Source organism: Rhinolophus ferrumequinum, chromosome X, assembly GCF_004115265.2.
Source record: "Rhinolophus ferrumequinum isolate MPI-CBG mRhiFer1 chromosome X, mRhiFer1_v1.p, whole genome shotgun sequence".
In the NCBI taxonomy this organism is placed as follows: domain Eukaryota; kingdom Metazoa; phylum Chordata; class Mammalia; order Chiroptera; family Rhinolophidae; genus Rhinolophus; species Rhinolophus ferrumequinum.
The window spans coordinates 41,278,345-41,293,641 of record NC_046284.1 but is presented as its reverse complement, the minus strand read 5'-3'; the positions used below and the strand labels follow the sequence as shown (position 1 = coordinate 41,293,641).

General features: G+C 41.9%; 1 protein-coding gene across 3 annotated transcripts in view; it reads right to left on the bottom strand.

Moving 5' to 3' along the window:
- The window catches only part of AMOT (angiomotin), a 116,555-nt gene extending 113,956 nt beyond the window's left edge, over positions 1-2,599 (bottom strand). For 2 of the 3 annotated variants that reach the window (XM_033119368.1, XM_033119378.1), the window contains exon 1: positions 1,632-2,050. The gene's annotated coding sequence lies outside the window, so the exon portion shown is untranslated. Of the gene's footprint in view, positions 1-1,631; positions 2,051-2,539 lie in introns of those variants that run through there. The other variant, XM_033119389.1, reaches the window with a different exon arrangement.
- Positions 2,600-15,297: the final 12,698 nt, after the last annotated feature.

The following is a 15,297-nucleotide window of genomic DNA, read 5'->3' as shown; positions in this document are numbered from 1 at the left end:
CCACCTGGCTATTAAAATGTCCCAGGCCATTTATAAAATGTAGTTTTGGTCAGGCCAACTTTTCCCTCCCAGTTGATCTGAAACACGATAGATAGCCTTTAAAATTGTTGCCCTGTAACCTGTAACGTCCCCTTTCCCTTCCTGCTTTCCTTTCCCCCCATCAAAATCAACCAGTGAAATTATTTAAAAATATGTCAATAATTTCTTGCCAAATAAGCAATGGGTTGGGGACATCTTGGTAATAGGTCTTTGAATACCACCATTCTTCTAAGTTTGCCATGCTTGCCCAATTGGAGATAGGTGGCACATGGGTGAAAATTTACCCTGCATCCAAATAGTGTAAGATCCAAATGGTATCTTACACTATTCTTAGCTACTAAATGAGGGTTCTGGAAGGTCTAACTGAGAAGGCTTCACAAAGGCTGGCCTGAGAAAGGACTTTGCACAAAGTCTGGTTCAAGGAGACTTAAACAACCTTAGCCCTCCATTATTAAAGATTATGGTGACTACCGTGCTTCCCTGAAAAAAAGATCTAACCGGAAAATATGCCCAGCATGATTTTTCAGGATGACATCCCCTGAACATAAGCCCTAATGCGTCTTTTGGAGCAAATCTTAATACAAGACCTGGTCTTATTTTTGGGGAAACAAGGCAATTATCTTCCTCTCTGAATGGGAGAAGAGGGTTATATTAAAACAAAATAAACTGCCTCCCAACTTCCATTCTTCTTGTGGTGGGGGTGGAAGGGAAGGGAGGAGGAAGGAGAACTAAATTAGACACTCCAAGGTGTTGGAAAATTCTTTCTAAAGTACATGCTAGAGATTAGAAATGCTGTTTCACACAAACTTTCCCTTACCTATCTCATTTGATTCTATTTAGTCCCTTGCTGCAAATTATTATTAATTATTAGTGGCAATTTACCAGGGACTGCTCACAGTCTACAAAGACTGCCACTTCCCCTCTCACTTATCCTATCGAAAATATATCAATATATATCTTCATATATCTGTAAGTCCATCTTGCTGTTGAAGCACCAACAATGACACAGGTTTAAGACCCTCAAGACATACCTGCATGATCCCACAAAACTAGTCACTAACATGTAAAGCAGATAAGGGGCAGCCTCCTCTTCAACACACCACACACACACACACACACTCACCAAAAAAGTGTAGCGTTCGTTGTAGATTACTCCCAGACTTTAAGACTTCAAGAATTCAAGGTCCCCACCCCAACCCTAAGAATTTAGGAGGAACACATCTAGCAATCTGAGATAAGCATGGACTTTCTCCTTGAGCTAAATGTAGATCTCGAGTTCCCTCAGGTCTTTAATTTCTTTTGTACTTAATTACCTAGAGACCTACTAAGACCCCGGGAGGCAAGTAAGTAAAAGTAACATCAAGTTGTGGTACCCAGTAGCATCTCCGACGGGAAAGAAGCACGCACTTTTTAACCGATTTAACTTGCTGCACATCTCGAAAAACTCATGGCCAACTGCAAAGAAAGCAGAACACACGGGCATACCCGCACGCATGTAGATCGACTCACTTATGCCGAGGGCATGATCAAGTTCATGCCACCATGGATTCCTGCCCCAGTTACCCCGCGAAAAGTAACCACGCGTCTCCTACCCCTGAAGGCAACGAAGACAAGGTGACGAGTCTCTACTCGCTCAAGTGGCTTCGGTCCCAGGCCAGAGGCCAGAGATGGGCAGGGGGAAAGCCCCAATTCCTGGGTGCTTCCTCTTCGCTGTTCCCTCCGGGATCTCCTTGGTGGCAGTGGATAGGCAGGATACCGGGCCAAAGGGTGGAGCAGCGGATAGTCGGAGACGAGACAGACTGGAGGTGGGGGTGGAGGGGGTGGTGAGAACTAACAGAAGATAAAGCCAAAGAGAGAGGAGATGGAGAAATAAATCAGGGGTCTACCAGCTTGGGCAGTCAGAAAGCTCCTCGGAAGGAAGGGGCGTGACTGCGATGAGGGCAGCTCCTGGGAAAAGGATGAGAGGTAGGGGAGGGGGGCGAATGGGTGGCTTTTCTTCTTGCGATGAGCCGCTAGGACCGCCCAGGAGCCGGGAGTGGACTAGGGAGGGGGCGGAGTAGAGAGCGGGGAAAGAAGGGAGGGGGCCTGCCTGGAGCCTGGAAGGAGAGGGCGGAAGAGAGGTGGGGCTAGAGGGCGGGGAAGTTTCAAACAATTGAATGGCGGGTCTTACCGCTCGGGCAAAGGCGGGGGGGTTCTCGCTCTGGTCCTCCCACTAACATGGCACAAATCGGTTACAGTAGCCCTGAGAATCGACGCAAGGACTGGCTGGGAGGAAGGGAAGGGTTTTACAAAGACTACAATAATAATCTACGGCAACAGCGGAGCAGAGTCGCGTGGGAGGGCCAGTGAAGCTCCCAGCCCCACAGCAGGAGGAAGAAAAACAAATAATAGAAATGCTGAAAAGCAGCTTTTTGCAAAGCCTGCTTAAAATAATGCAGGAAGGAGCAACGCTTCTTCATGTTCCTTCCCTTCTTGCTTCCTATTACCAGTAGGCCCTCACCCAGGTCGCAGCTCTGCAAGACATCCTCCTTTCTTCCTCCGCTCTCCCTAGACTCCCGCTTCCTTCCACCACACTCACATCGCAAGCCCCTACCCCTGGTGGCGGGCCGCGCTGGCAGCGGGGCTGGCGTGGGCGGGGCTGTGCGCAGCCTCCGCCCCTGGGCAGGCTGGGAGGGCCGGCCCCTGCGGAGTGGGCCCAGAAAGGGTAAATCCCATCCACTGTTCGTTTGCAACTATGGGTTGGCTAATCCCGGCCTAGGATTCGCTTACGATTGGTGACTTGCGCTGTCGATCCGATCCCACCCGCCCTCAAAATTAATAAAACTAAACAAGAGGCTATTGTCTTGCTCTCTGTTCTCCCCAGCCACTGCTGAGAAGAGAAAGCTGAGACGGTTAGCTTCTCAGTCTCCTAAGAGAGTGCGACAATGTGTCAGCAGTCTCCGGCACACCTTTATGGCACTGTCAGGTCCTCTGGGGATAGGTAACTTTTCTTCCCCTTTAATTAATTAGTCCAGGAGAGGGAAAAGTACGTGAAGTGTCAATGAGGTGTTCACATTTTCCGTTGGTGAAAAATTGATGTTGCTTAAGAACACAGAGAGTTGAGAACAGCATCCTGGTACACTGAAAATCTTCCATTTTACATCTGGGCAATGAAAGCACAGAGAAACAGTCTAAGGGTGGCAGAATAACATGGAATTTGGAGCTAAAGGAAGAACTCATATCAGGCTTTAGCACTTACCAGGGAGCTGTGTGACTTTTGTGAGGTCGCTTAACATCCCTGAGCCTTAATTTGCTTATCTAAAAAGCTATAAAACATACCCTATTACTTAATTGCACTTGTATATAAAAATAAAATGAATTGTGTGTGAAAACTGTATAAATCACAAACCACGCCCACATGTATGTATGTATGTATGTATGTATGTATGTATGTGTTCCTACTTGTGTATACTATGCCCTGGAGAGACTCACATGTGTCTGAGAATCAAATATTCTGCTCATCTGTTTTAATCATTTACATCCAAGGTGTGTAGGTTTTGTGGCTGTATTTTAGTAAGTCAACTCTTTTCCTACAGTTTTGGGGGTGGATATGAAGTTGGCTCCCTGCAGTTAGAATAAAAAATTACCCCTTTTCTAACCAGGGTGGGTGAGATTACTTTTTTAAACAGTTCTGCAGTGGCGCCACAACGGTACTGGTACTGAAAAAGTAAATCATGCTGTGTATATCTGAAGTGAACTTGAGAAAACAAATATGAGGGAACATTTACCATGGAAACCACCATTCTCTACAGATCCATATTTCCTAGAAAACATTAGAAGGAGGAAGCAAGTCTAAATATAAAGGCCTTGACAACACAGAGCTATTGTAATGAACTCATGCCAATAAAAAAAGTGACATCCAATTCAAGCCTGCCTAATGGGAGCTTTCTGAGGGGCCATGGATCAAGGCATGCAAGAAAAGTGTGCTCAAAGGGAACACTATCTCACAGTGAACAGGGTCTCAGAATATAAACACACACACACACACACACACACACACACACAAACACACAGGAAAAGTGGTGAGTAGGTGCCATATTGTAGGGTAGCCTCAGTGTGTAGAGCACTCTACTAGGGCTGCTGAAAGATTCAGAAGCCGGAGCATGGACAAAATGGATTCTTGGTATAATTCTATATATGTGTGAGGTGAAGTTATTCCGGTGAGTTTTCATGGAGAAGGTGAGATTGTGAGCGTTAAAGACATGGAGACACCTGGTTTGTGAATCAAGGGAAGATTATTCCTGCCTTGCTATTTGGAGTGAGGAGGTGGACAGCGGAGTTAGATAGGATGAGTATATGCTACAGACTACTGTTGATCACAATGGCAACAGGATACTTGTTAACAACGCTATTAAAATGGAAAGAGTAAAATATGAACAGGGTTAAATTAAAACAGTACTGAAAGGAATACAGAGTTCCTCTCCATCACTCCATTCTCATAGTCCCTTTCTCCCTTTCTCTCTATGCCTGTGTGTAATCTTCAAAATATATTATGTCTCTTAAATATCCATCCATCTCAGGATAACTTCCTTTACCTTATTCTTTGTCGTGATAGCTCAGTGTTCCATTACACAGATGTGCAAAAATTATTTTACCCATTCCCCTTTTGAGGTGATTTTGGCCATTTTCCATCTTTTGCCATCACAGAAAATACTGGCAAACAAATCCTAGTACAAAGGCCTGGAGGCTGTGTCTCTAGGATGCCTGCCCCTAACCTTGAAGTTGCAATCAAAAGACTTTTCCAACTACACTTCCCCACAGCTATGGGGGACTTTCATACAATGGAAACCCTTAAAACACTTAATTCCCCCTCCTCAAATTCTGCCTTGGATATTATTCTTCTCCAAATTTAAGTTTTGGTGGAGTAGAATGAGCACAGCTCTGAAATTGATGGTCGATCACGTGTGTGATTCACTTCTTAGCCTGTGGCAAACAACAGGTTTTTTCGTACCTGTGCTTTGCCCAGATCTCTAAGCTTAGGTATTCCTTATTTCCTGCCTAGCAAGAGTTCATTTTGTTTCTACCCTGAAAACTCTTTGGTTTGTTTAAACTGAGTTTGAATTTAAAGCTATGCTTTACCAGCCCTACTTAAAAGGAAGGGGGAGGGGAGGCCAACATCAACAAACATCGATAGAGTTGCTATTGTGGACAAGAATGAAAAAACAGAGGGATGAGACTTGGCTCCTACCTTCAAGGGTATATACAGAAAAAGACAACTAACAAGCATATGCTAAGTGCTAGTTCCAGAGTGAGTTTATGCAGCAAAGTATGCCACACACATTTAACTAACCCCCAGAGCATCCCCATGTCCTCATATCCTGACAATAAGATATGGAGAAGCCTCTGGGGGATACCAGAATTAACCAGCAACTATAAAACACCTGTATAAAGACACTGGGTTGTTTAAGTACATTGAGAACCTCCACTTATCAATAATGGATATAATGATCATTTTAAGCTTAGAAGTCAAGTCTCCATCCCAAATGATCTGTCCTGTTGGCCTTGTTTTCAATGAAATGTAACTCCTCCTTTAACATGCAGTAAAAATCAATGTCTATGCTCTAAAATAAGTCAATGAAAAAATCAATGTCTCCCTTAAAAACATTATGCTAAGAAGCCAGACACAAAAGGACAAATATTGTATGATTGTACTTATCTGAGATACTTAGAATAGGCAAATTCATAGAGACAGAAAGTAACATAGGGGCTATCAGGCCTGAGGACTGGGAGGAATGGGGAGTTACTGTTTAATGAGCACAGTTTCTGTTTGATATGATGAAAAATTTCTAGAAATAGTGGTGATGGTTGTATAACATTTTGAATGTACTTCATGCCACTGAATTGTACACTTAAAATGGTAAATAAATTTTATGTTATGTATATTTTACAACAATAAAAAAATTAATGGTAAAAATCCTCAGGCTCGGTGTCAGGTGATAAGACCAAGATGTAGGCTGCCAAGAAGGCAGGACCCATGTAAAGGGGTAGCTTTCCCATGGTCAGCACCGTGGGAAATGCAGGCCCAATGTGGCCAGGACTTCGATTTTTCAAGAGAAACCAGACCAGAAATCAAATATTTTAATGGAAAATCTCCTGGTTCCTAATTTTGGCAACTAAAAAAATCTTTAAAAAGTCTGCCCTTTGCATGCAATATTTTTGCTCAATGTACAGGAAAAGTTAAGAAGGAGGATGCGGCTTACAGTCTATTCCTCAATCCCTGGCTAAATTCTTCTAGAAGAAAAGACCATAAAACCATAGTGCTTTCTATTGAATTACTTTCTCCCCCACCCACCAAGCCAACTGCAAGTGTGAAATGAGCACATCTTCCTCTAATTGCCTGGTGAACAACTAAATCATTTAAATGCATTTAGAAACAAAAGCACATACATTAGGGAAAATAAATCCTAAGGATTTATGGTTCCACATAACTCTCTCCTTCCCTCCCCCAAAAAACACCCGACAAATATATCAGACAAACACTGAAAAGCAGCCTTTCATGGGACACCTCCTAAAGTCAGTCTATTTATTCACAAAGATACTAGCCCTTCTCATGCAGAAATGAGCTCATCAGAAAATAGCAGCTTTATCTGAATGGGAAAGGAACAAAGGGACACGTGTGCAATGTAAGCATTGAGGTAAATGCTCTTCCTTTTGGATCCGCCCCCTCCCCTTCTCACCCTTTCCAAGCATACACACACACACACACACACACACACACACACACACACACACACACACACATATGGGCCAGACACAGGAAGTTTGAAGTCTGATCCCTGTGTGGAAAACAGCAATGTGGGAATTCAGGAAACACCAGAACTGTGCTCCAAGGCCAAAACCTTCTGTAGCATTTGGGAGCCAAGTTACTCCTGGGGTATTTGTGGGCCCCAGCATTTTTGAAATAAATCAGCTGTAGAAAAATAAAGTTGCATGAAAAAGTCTATTCCCCAAGCACCTCCTAGGGTCTTGTTTGAGTAACCTGGGTTCACCGCTTTATGATTTATGCAGGGCTTCACTTCAGTTTAACTAAATACCATATTTCCTTCCACAGCTTGAGTTTCTGGAAAGGCCCAGACTGTCCTTACTTCTCGGTAGGGTTTGTTTGCAAAGTCCTAGGTTAGCTGGAGCAAGAGGGAGGTAGAGGGACCCAGGAACACCCATCAAATTCTGCACTCTAAAAGGTGGTGGGATGAGAGGGAGAATGTGATTTAGTCAAAGACAAAAAAATCACTGAAAGCAAGTAGGAGTGAAATCAAATTCCTGAGCCAGTAAGCTCTTTAAGTGTACAAAGTTTACAGGATTGAAAGGAAGTTCATCCTCTGATGTTACCCTTTGCAAATAAACTCTTGATTGATTCAGCGATCTCTCTGTTTCTATCATTGCCAGAGTGTCTGAGAGTTGTTATCCCAGTTGGAGGAGAAGACTGTGACTCCACTAGAGATTTATCTTCTCTGGCATGCTGCCTCACTTCAGGAACTACAGGCAGAAGGTAGGTCAATGACATTCCCGTGTGATTTAAGGCAGGCCCACTTTGCAGTCCCCAGTCAGCCTTCTCTTCAGGTCTGCCATGGTCCTGTGATACTCACACAGGAAAGACCCTTGTGAAAGTGCAAATATGTAACCTGGAAGGGTTAAATATTAAGCCATCTTTGGTATGCTCTGATAGAAAAGGTATAGACTTTTGGAGTCACTCAAGCCTGGATTTCAGTCACAGCTCCAGTACTTTCCAATGAGGTAAATTACTTAACCATCCTGGGCCCCAGTTCCCTCCTCTATAAATGGGGATGATAATTTGTCCACCTTGAGGAGTGGCAGTGAGGATTAAATGAAATAACATATTTAGAGGCCCTATCATGGCCTGGAATTTAGCAGTCGCTTAACACAGTTCATTTAATCATGCCCTTCCTTTCAATCTTCTTAGGGAAGTCCAGGGGGTAGGACAATGGGTTTGCTTAGTGGCCTACAGGGATTAAGGCCCTCTGCCCTACTAACCCTGCTCAGTACTGCAGTATAGTACTAAGCCTTTAGGCTTTAGCACCTAAAGGACCTAGTGTCATAGTCTTCATTTTGTCACTCAATAGCTATGTGACTTTGGGCACATTTGGAGCCTATTTCGTCATTTGTAAAATAGAGTAATAACAACACCTATTTTTTTTATTACACTAGAGCTTTCTTATTCTCATTTTTAAGTTATGAACCACTAATTCTCTGACAAATTTGGTTATATCTCAACTGCCCAATTGAAAATCTGTTTACCTGTGAGGCATTTCAAAGTCAAAATTATACTTCCAATGTATACTTTCAATTTGGAAAATTTCTCCTCCACTCCCCAAAAGGACTTCCAGTAATTGCAATTCTTTAAATGCACAAGAAGTTTTGAATCAATTTTAGTTAATTTTCAAATAATTTTTCTACATCAGCATTTTAGATATAATTTACATTGTTAAATCATAAAATGTCCAGCTCTTCATTGTACTGCTTGGATGAGTTTGACAATCATATTCATCCATGTAACCACCATCAAGATATAGGATGTTCCCAGTTCCCATTACCCCAGAAAGTTCCCCTCAGCTGCTCTGTAGTCATTCCCCACCTCCACTTGCCATACAGGGCAGCCACTTTTACAGTGGGATCTTATTCTTATGTGGCCAGAAAATGAAGGTAAAAACATTTTTATAATTTAAAGCTGATAAAATAGCACTAAGAACCATAAAGCTCCATGTTTCCTGGAGGTGCCCTTAATATGTTTTAATCCTCAATCAAAAGCTTGTCTACTGTGTGATAGGAAGAAGTGCAGAAGTCTTTGAGTTTGGTTCACTTAACAATGTGAGTGTTAATACAATTTCAAAAGCACCTATTTTATAGGGTGGTGGTGAAGATCAAATGACAGCCATATACAAATATTAGCTGATATTGTTACTTGTAATACTTTGTGCAATGAGCTGACTAGAATTTACTTTTATACCAAGCAGTTTCTAATCTAAACTAGTAAATGGTTTTAGCAAGAGTGTTGAAAATCCTTAAGCAATGACAGCTATGTGTTCCTGGTCTTGGCTAAGGAATTTGGGGTGGTACTGGAGAATCTACAGACATTTCAGTTCCAGGCTGTTGGACCTCCTCCCCTCAAGATTTTCACAGTGTTTTGGCAGGATATGAGTGAAAAGAGGGACTTTTCACTTCCTAGCACTTCACTAGGAAGTGCTACAGGAGATCCTATGATAATAGAAAAGCCTACCTATGGAGTGTGTGCATGGGACACTCAGGCCTCCAGTTCCTTGAATTCCACACTTTAGAATGCTTGCAGATACTGTTCTTTCCGCCAAAGACACTACGTATACCCCCTTTCACTCCACTGTCTTCCCGCTCTTTAGCTTGCTAACTCAATCTTATTTCTTACGGCTCAACTTAAATCTCACTTCTTCAGGGAAACATTCCTTGAGCTGTAACCTCTAGCCCAGTCTCCTTTTTATCTTTAAACATTCATGTGAATTGCATATTCTATGGGAGTAACTATATCAGAAATAGTTATATTATAAAAATAATATTTAAGTTATTCAATAGCTAAGTTATTTAAGTTTGTCTCCCAATATAGAAAATGATTGGTCAAGGAAGAAGCTTCAGGCTTATCCTGTAGCATTGTGTATTCCTGGTGATACAGCATAGCTGGCTTGTCCCTAGGTAGACAGGGAGGTCCCTGGTGGAATAAACAAAGACAGCCATATCCTAAAACTCCAGGTTTTGAAATCACTCCTTCGCTCCAGGACATAATGTAACAAGGCCTTGAGGTTAATCATAAAATTCCTTTTGGCCTGACAAATGGAGCTGATCTGATAGATAAGAATGGGTTACTTTGCTAATTCCTTCAGGATGGGCAAGCAGAACAAACCTGGTAGAAGAATTTCATTAGAAGGAGCCAGTTCCCTTCTTCAAACAAGTTCCCTTCTTCAAACAGCTCCCCTTCCCCAAACAGACAAGGGAAGGTATAAAAGTAAGAGCTTTTGCCTCAGTCACGGGCCACCCCCATTCGGGATCCCCTCCTGCTCCGGAGCTGCAACCTCTTCTCCTGCCTCTGATAAACTATCCTCTTTTTAAAACTCTTTGCCTCTCTTGGGTCCGTGTTTCCATTCTTCGTTCTCAGGAGACAGGATCCCGGCCTACACCCAGAAACTGCCGGCAGATCCAACATCATCTACATCATTTGGGGAATCACAGGAAAATATTCCTCCATCACTGGCACCTTCTTGCCTACCTCCTTAGGGATACCCATGGGCTGGCCCAAGTTAGGAATTTTTCAGTTACTCCTGTCCTAGGTGGGAATATTGAACTAGGTGATCTTTAGGGTTCATTGTAACTCTTGACGCTGACAGTTTTCAGAATGCTGATGAAATGCTAGATGTGGGGAGTTATATCAGAAGTATCATCCACAACATCCTGACTCCCAGTTCCTTGATCTTGGTGTATAATGGGGAGTTTTGAAGTGTGGTGAGAAAATGTGGGTCTTACCTGTTTAAGAAGGTGGTATGTTTATTTGGTGCCTAGCAAACAAATGCTGTGAAATCAGAAGGCATGAGCAGTAGGGAGTAGATTAATTAGACTGTGACTGGCTGGCTCAGTGCCTTTGATGGCAAGAAGATGGTTCCAGATAACTTTATGCATGGTGTTGCTTCCTGTACTCCCATCAAAACTGTAAACCAAGAGCAGATTTACCAAAAGGCAGACTAGTATCATGACAGAAACAAAGAGATTTTTCATTCACATAGAACTGAGTTAAGATCCCCATATTCAAATAGTTATGTGACCTTGGATAAATCTCAATTTTATAATTTATTGGTTGAACAAATATATATTGCATATCCACAATGTGTTCAACATTGTTATAAGCACTTGGGATGCATTGGTGAACAAAATACCAAAATCAAAAGGCAAATTCTCTGCCTTTATGGAGCTTATATTTTGGAGAAATGTGGGATTGGCAGGTAGACATTTAAAGATCTTTGAGGATTCGTGATGTTGTCCACGGAGTCCAGGAACATGGTAGGTACTTGATAAATAGTATCTATTATTTATTATTATTTTTTAGTAAAGCAATCACCATCGATGAAGCCAGGTAATTTCTATACAAACTCAATTTCTATACGAAGTGTTGTTAAAAAGAAACAAAGAAGAAAACTCAGCTGAAATCAGGCAATTTCTGTACAACAGATAGTAGATGACTTGAATCGAGTACTTGAGATTCTTGCAATACAATAATACCAGGTGGCTTGTATAAGTTTTTCCATCCTAGGTGGCATTTTTCTTTTTCTACTATGGTTTCCTCAGCAGCAGTTCTGTCTGCAGCAAAATTTAGCCCAGAGTTACCCTAAGCAGTAGGTTTAACTTCCGTTTAGATAAATTTTCTTCCTTCATTATCTCCAGGAGATTAAAGAGCATAAATCTGGGATCATGACATTCCCCTACAACCACTCCTGTCATGCTCCTGTCCAGGTGACATTAACCAACCAAACTTTTAACGTAAGTTCTGTTCTATGCCCTATGCTTTAGTCCCATAGCCCACTTTCAAGAAGCATAGTGTCAGAAAGGGGGGAAGGAAGAGAATGCTTCTCCTGGTTTTTCGTGGTTCATAGTTTCTACCTTGATAACAAAGTTGCTGTTTTTACCTTGTTACAGAACAATGGAACCATGACTTATGGTTCACAATTTACGTAGTTCATTTAACTGTCATGTATAATGTACTATCACCTTTCCAGCATTTCAATTATTGCACCCCTCCTGCAGGACTAGGGCAGGCATTGAGTCAGGGTAGGGAAGCATGGTGCCCTCTGGGCTAGCAGCACCCTGGTTACCTACCCCTTTCCCCGAGGCTGCAGTTCTCATTCTAGTTCCTCTCTGTCAGATTCCTTATCACGTTGTTTTGTTGCTATTTATTCTCTGGATTCCCAACTAGCCTTTAGGTTCCTCAGAGATCACAGTGTCTTATTTACTGCTATATCCCAACACTTAGCACATGCTGTATCTGGCACATAGTGGGTACTCAGAAAATATTTGTTGGGTGAAAGAAACATGTATTTCATGAAAGACTTTTGTGTAATAGAGTTATTTACAATCCTTTTCTATTCCCTATTCTACTTTGTGTTTAAATCCAAAATCAAAGCTATTTTTCTCAGCATCTGTGATCAACTGAGCAAGCAGTCATTGCTCTGGTGTATCCCTCTGCCCCAAGTGGAAACCTCTGGAAGGTTTCCATCTATGGATGGAAAAGGGGCAACATGTTAAACCTGACAAGCTCAGGAGACTGAAAATAACCACACAGAATGGCGTGAACATAAAAATTCCTAAGGTGGGCCATGGCGCAAAGTCACATCTTTGGCCTGTAGCTTCCTTGACAAGGATCAATCTTTACCTTACAGGAACCTGTCTGTCGTCTTTTTGCATCTAAGATAACATACCCTTGGAATGTCAGAGTAATCTCTTTTTCTGGACCTCCCAGGGGTCGACACCAGAGCAGGAAACTACAAAATCCCTCAGTTATCTTATTCCCCAAATACCATCTCTATGTGCTGTAAAATGCTATTAACTATCCTGAACCCACTAATGTAAAAGAAGTGTGTGTCTCTCCATTTTGCTTTCTATCCAATCCCAGAGATTTCCCTGCTTCGCTTTCTCCCACCCACTTAATCTACAACCAATGGATTTCATGTAACCTTCCTCCTTTGATTCTAATGTATAAAATAAGTTACAAAACGGCCATTTTATGGATCATGTTCTCAATCCGTTGAGACTGCTTCCCAGCAATTGTCATCAGCTTGGCTCAAATAAACTCTTAAGTTTTCTCTTAGGTTGGATGTCTTTTCATTAACACATCCCAACCCCATCTTACTGGCTTTCCCAAATTACCCTCAACATTTTAAAATCTCATCTCCCTGTTTCCTCAGAATGTAGACTCTGGATTCAGAACTGTTTCAATTTAAAACCTTTTCAATTCCCATCCTTCTGAAAGCCTTAAGTTTTTTCACAACTCCACGGTCCTCACCTAATTGTTCATTTCTGTCCCACCCTCTCCAACTCCTAACTGAGTCACCTCTTCCAGGAATGTATTTCTTTGCTAGCCATTTCCCACCTTGGTGTTTTCTCACTAAGAACACTGACAGTAGTGTAAAAGTAGCATTTGATTTGTAATCTTGAGAGATTTAAGTGTGGTGCTGCTACTTAAAAACTGTGTGAACTTGGGCAAGTAGCTCAACCCTTCTGACCATCAATTTCTTCATCTGTAAAAATTGGGAAAATAATTTCTGTCATATCTTAGGACCACATTGACTTGTGAGCTGCAGAGCAAACAATGTTTGTGGAAATACCTTGGAAACTGAAATATATTGTTATTTTCAGGAGACCTGTGATTAGTGTGGTTACCTCCCACACTAACCCTTCCTCCTTCAATTAGGCAAGGAGCACTTACTCAGTCTTAAAAGCTCTAGCCCTGGGCTATAGTGGGTGGGTGGGTGGATGGAGAATCATTGTTCTTCCTATTTTATTGACAAGTTAATCTATTCTAAGTTTAAGACTTACTGCCCTCAGGTCTTTTCAGTCAGCATCAGGGGGAGCCCCTCTCTTGGTTTCTCAAAAGCCTATTGGTCAGTTGTTCTTTAGATACTCTGTAGTTTCTACCTCCAGGCCTGCTTTCTCCTTCTTAGGGAAAAGTGGTTCCTGTGGGGAAAGGGAAAAGGGAACTTTTCTAACATCTTCCCCTCTTGCAACCGAACTTCTAGGGTTTCCAGACTCCAATTTTTCAGGCATAATTTCTTTATATCCATCAGGTTTACCCCATGAGGTGTTTTAGATTGATCAAGGCAGGTAAGTTACATTTTGCAGAGATTTCACTTATTCCCAAAGTGCAGTCTAGGCTGCTTGGTAATTACAAAACCCAGGACTTCCCCTACTTTTGTGGTCAAAAAACATCCTGAGGGTTTCCCTCTCCTTGACCCTGGCTTCCAGATTGCCTTTGGGTCTGCTCTGAAAGCTCCTGGGGGAGTTCCCTAGCTTCAGTTTGACCAGATGTTCAGTGTCCTGCTCAACTCACAATCCTTGATTATTTTTTTCACTTTGAATAGCTTTTGCACAGAGCCTTAGATTCACTCAAATCTGGCCCCCTCCATCAGCTAGTGATTTCTGCTGGGAGTAGTTACCCAATATGCGGGCTGAGGATCCCTGGTTAGTTAGGCTTGGGTTTAGTCTATCCCTCATTCAGAATCCTCTTCACATTTACCCTAGAGGGTTTCCACTGTTGATTCTGTAAAGTTGATCTTACCACAGTTAAGTATTCTTTAAGTAGAAATATAATTGAAATTCACACACACATTATCTTATACACCAAGGGTGGACAAACTGCTACTAAGACTTTTTTTTTTTAATTTATTGGGGTGACAATTGTTAGTAAAATTACATAGATTCAGGTGTACAATTCTGTATTACATCATCTATAAATCCCATTGTGTGTTCACCACCCAGAGTCAGTTCTCCTTCCATCACCATATATTTGATCCCCCTTACCCTCTGGTAACCACTAAACTACTGTCTGTGTCGATGAGTTCTTGTTTCTCATTTGTTTGTCTTGTTCTTTTGTTGTTTTTGGTTTATATACCACATATCAGTGAAATCATATGGTTCTCTGCTTTTTCTGTCTGACTTATTTCGCTTAGCATTATACTCTCAAGATCCATCCATGTTGTCACAAATGGTCCTATATCATCTTTTCTTACCACCGAATAATATTCCATTGTGTATATATACCACAACTTCTTTTTCCATTCATCTATCTAAGGACATTTTGGTTGTTTCCATGTCTTGGCCACCGTAAACAAAGCTGCAATGAACATTAGAGCACACGTGTCTTAATGTGTAGAGGTTTTCAGAATTTTGGGTAGATACCCAGGAGAGGGATTGCTGGCTCATATGGTAATTCTATTCGTAATCCTTTGAGGAACCTCCACACTGCCTACCATAGCGGCTACACCAGTCTACATTCCCACCAACAGTGTATGAGGGTTCCTTTTTCTCCACAGCCTCTCCAACACTTGTTACTATTTGTCTTGTTGATGATAGCCATTCTGACTGGGGTGAGGTGATATCTCATTGTGGTTTTTATTTGCATTTCTCTGATGATTAGTGATGTTGAGCATTTTTTCATATGTCTATTTGCCATTTGTATGTCCTCTTTGCAGAAAT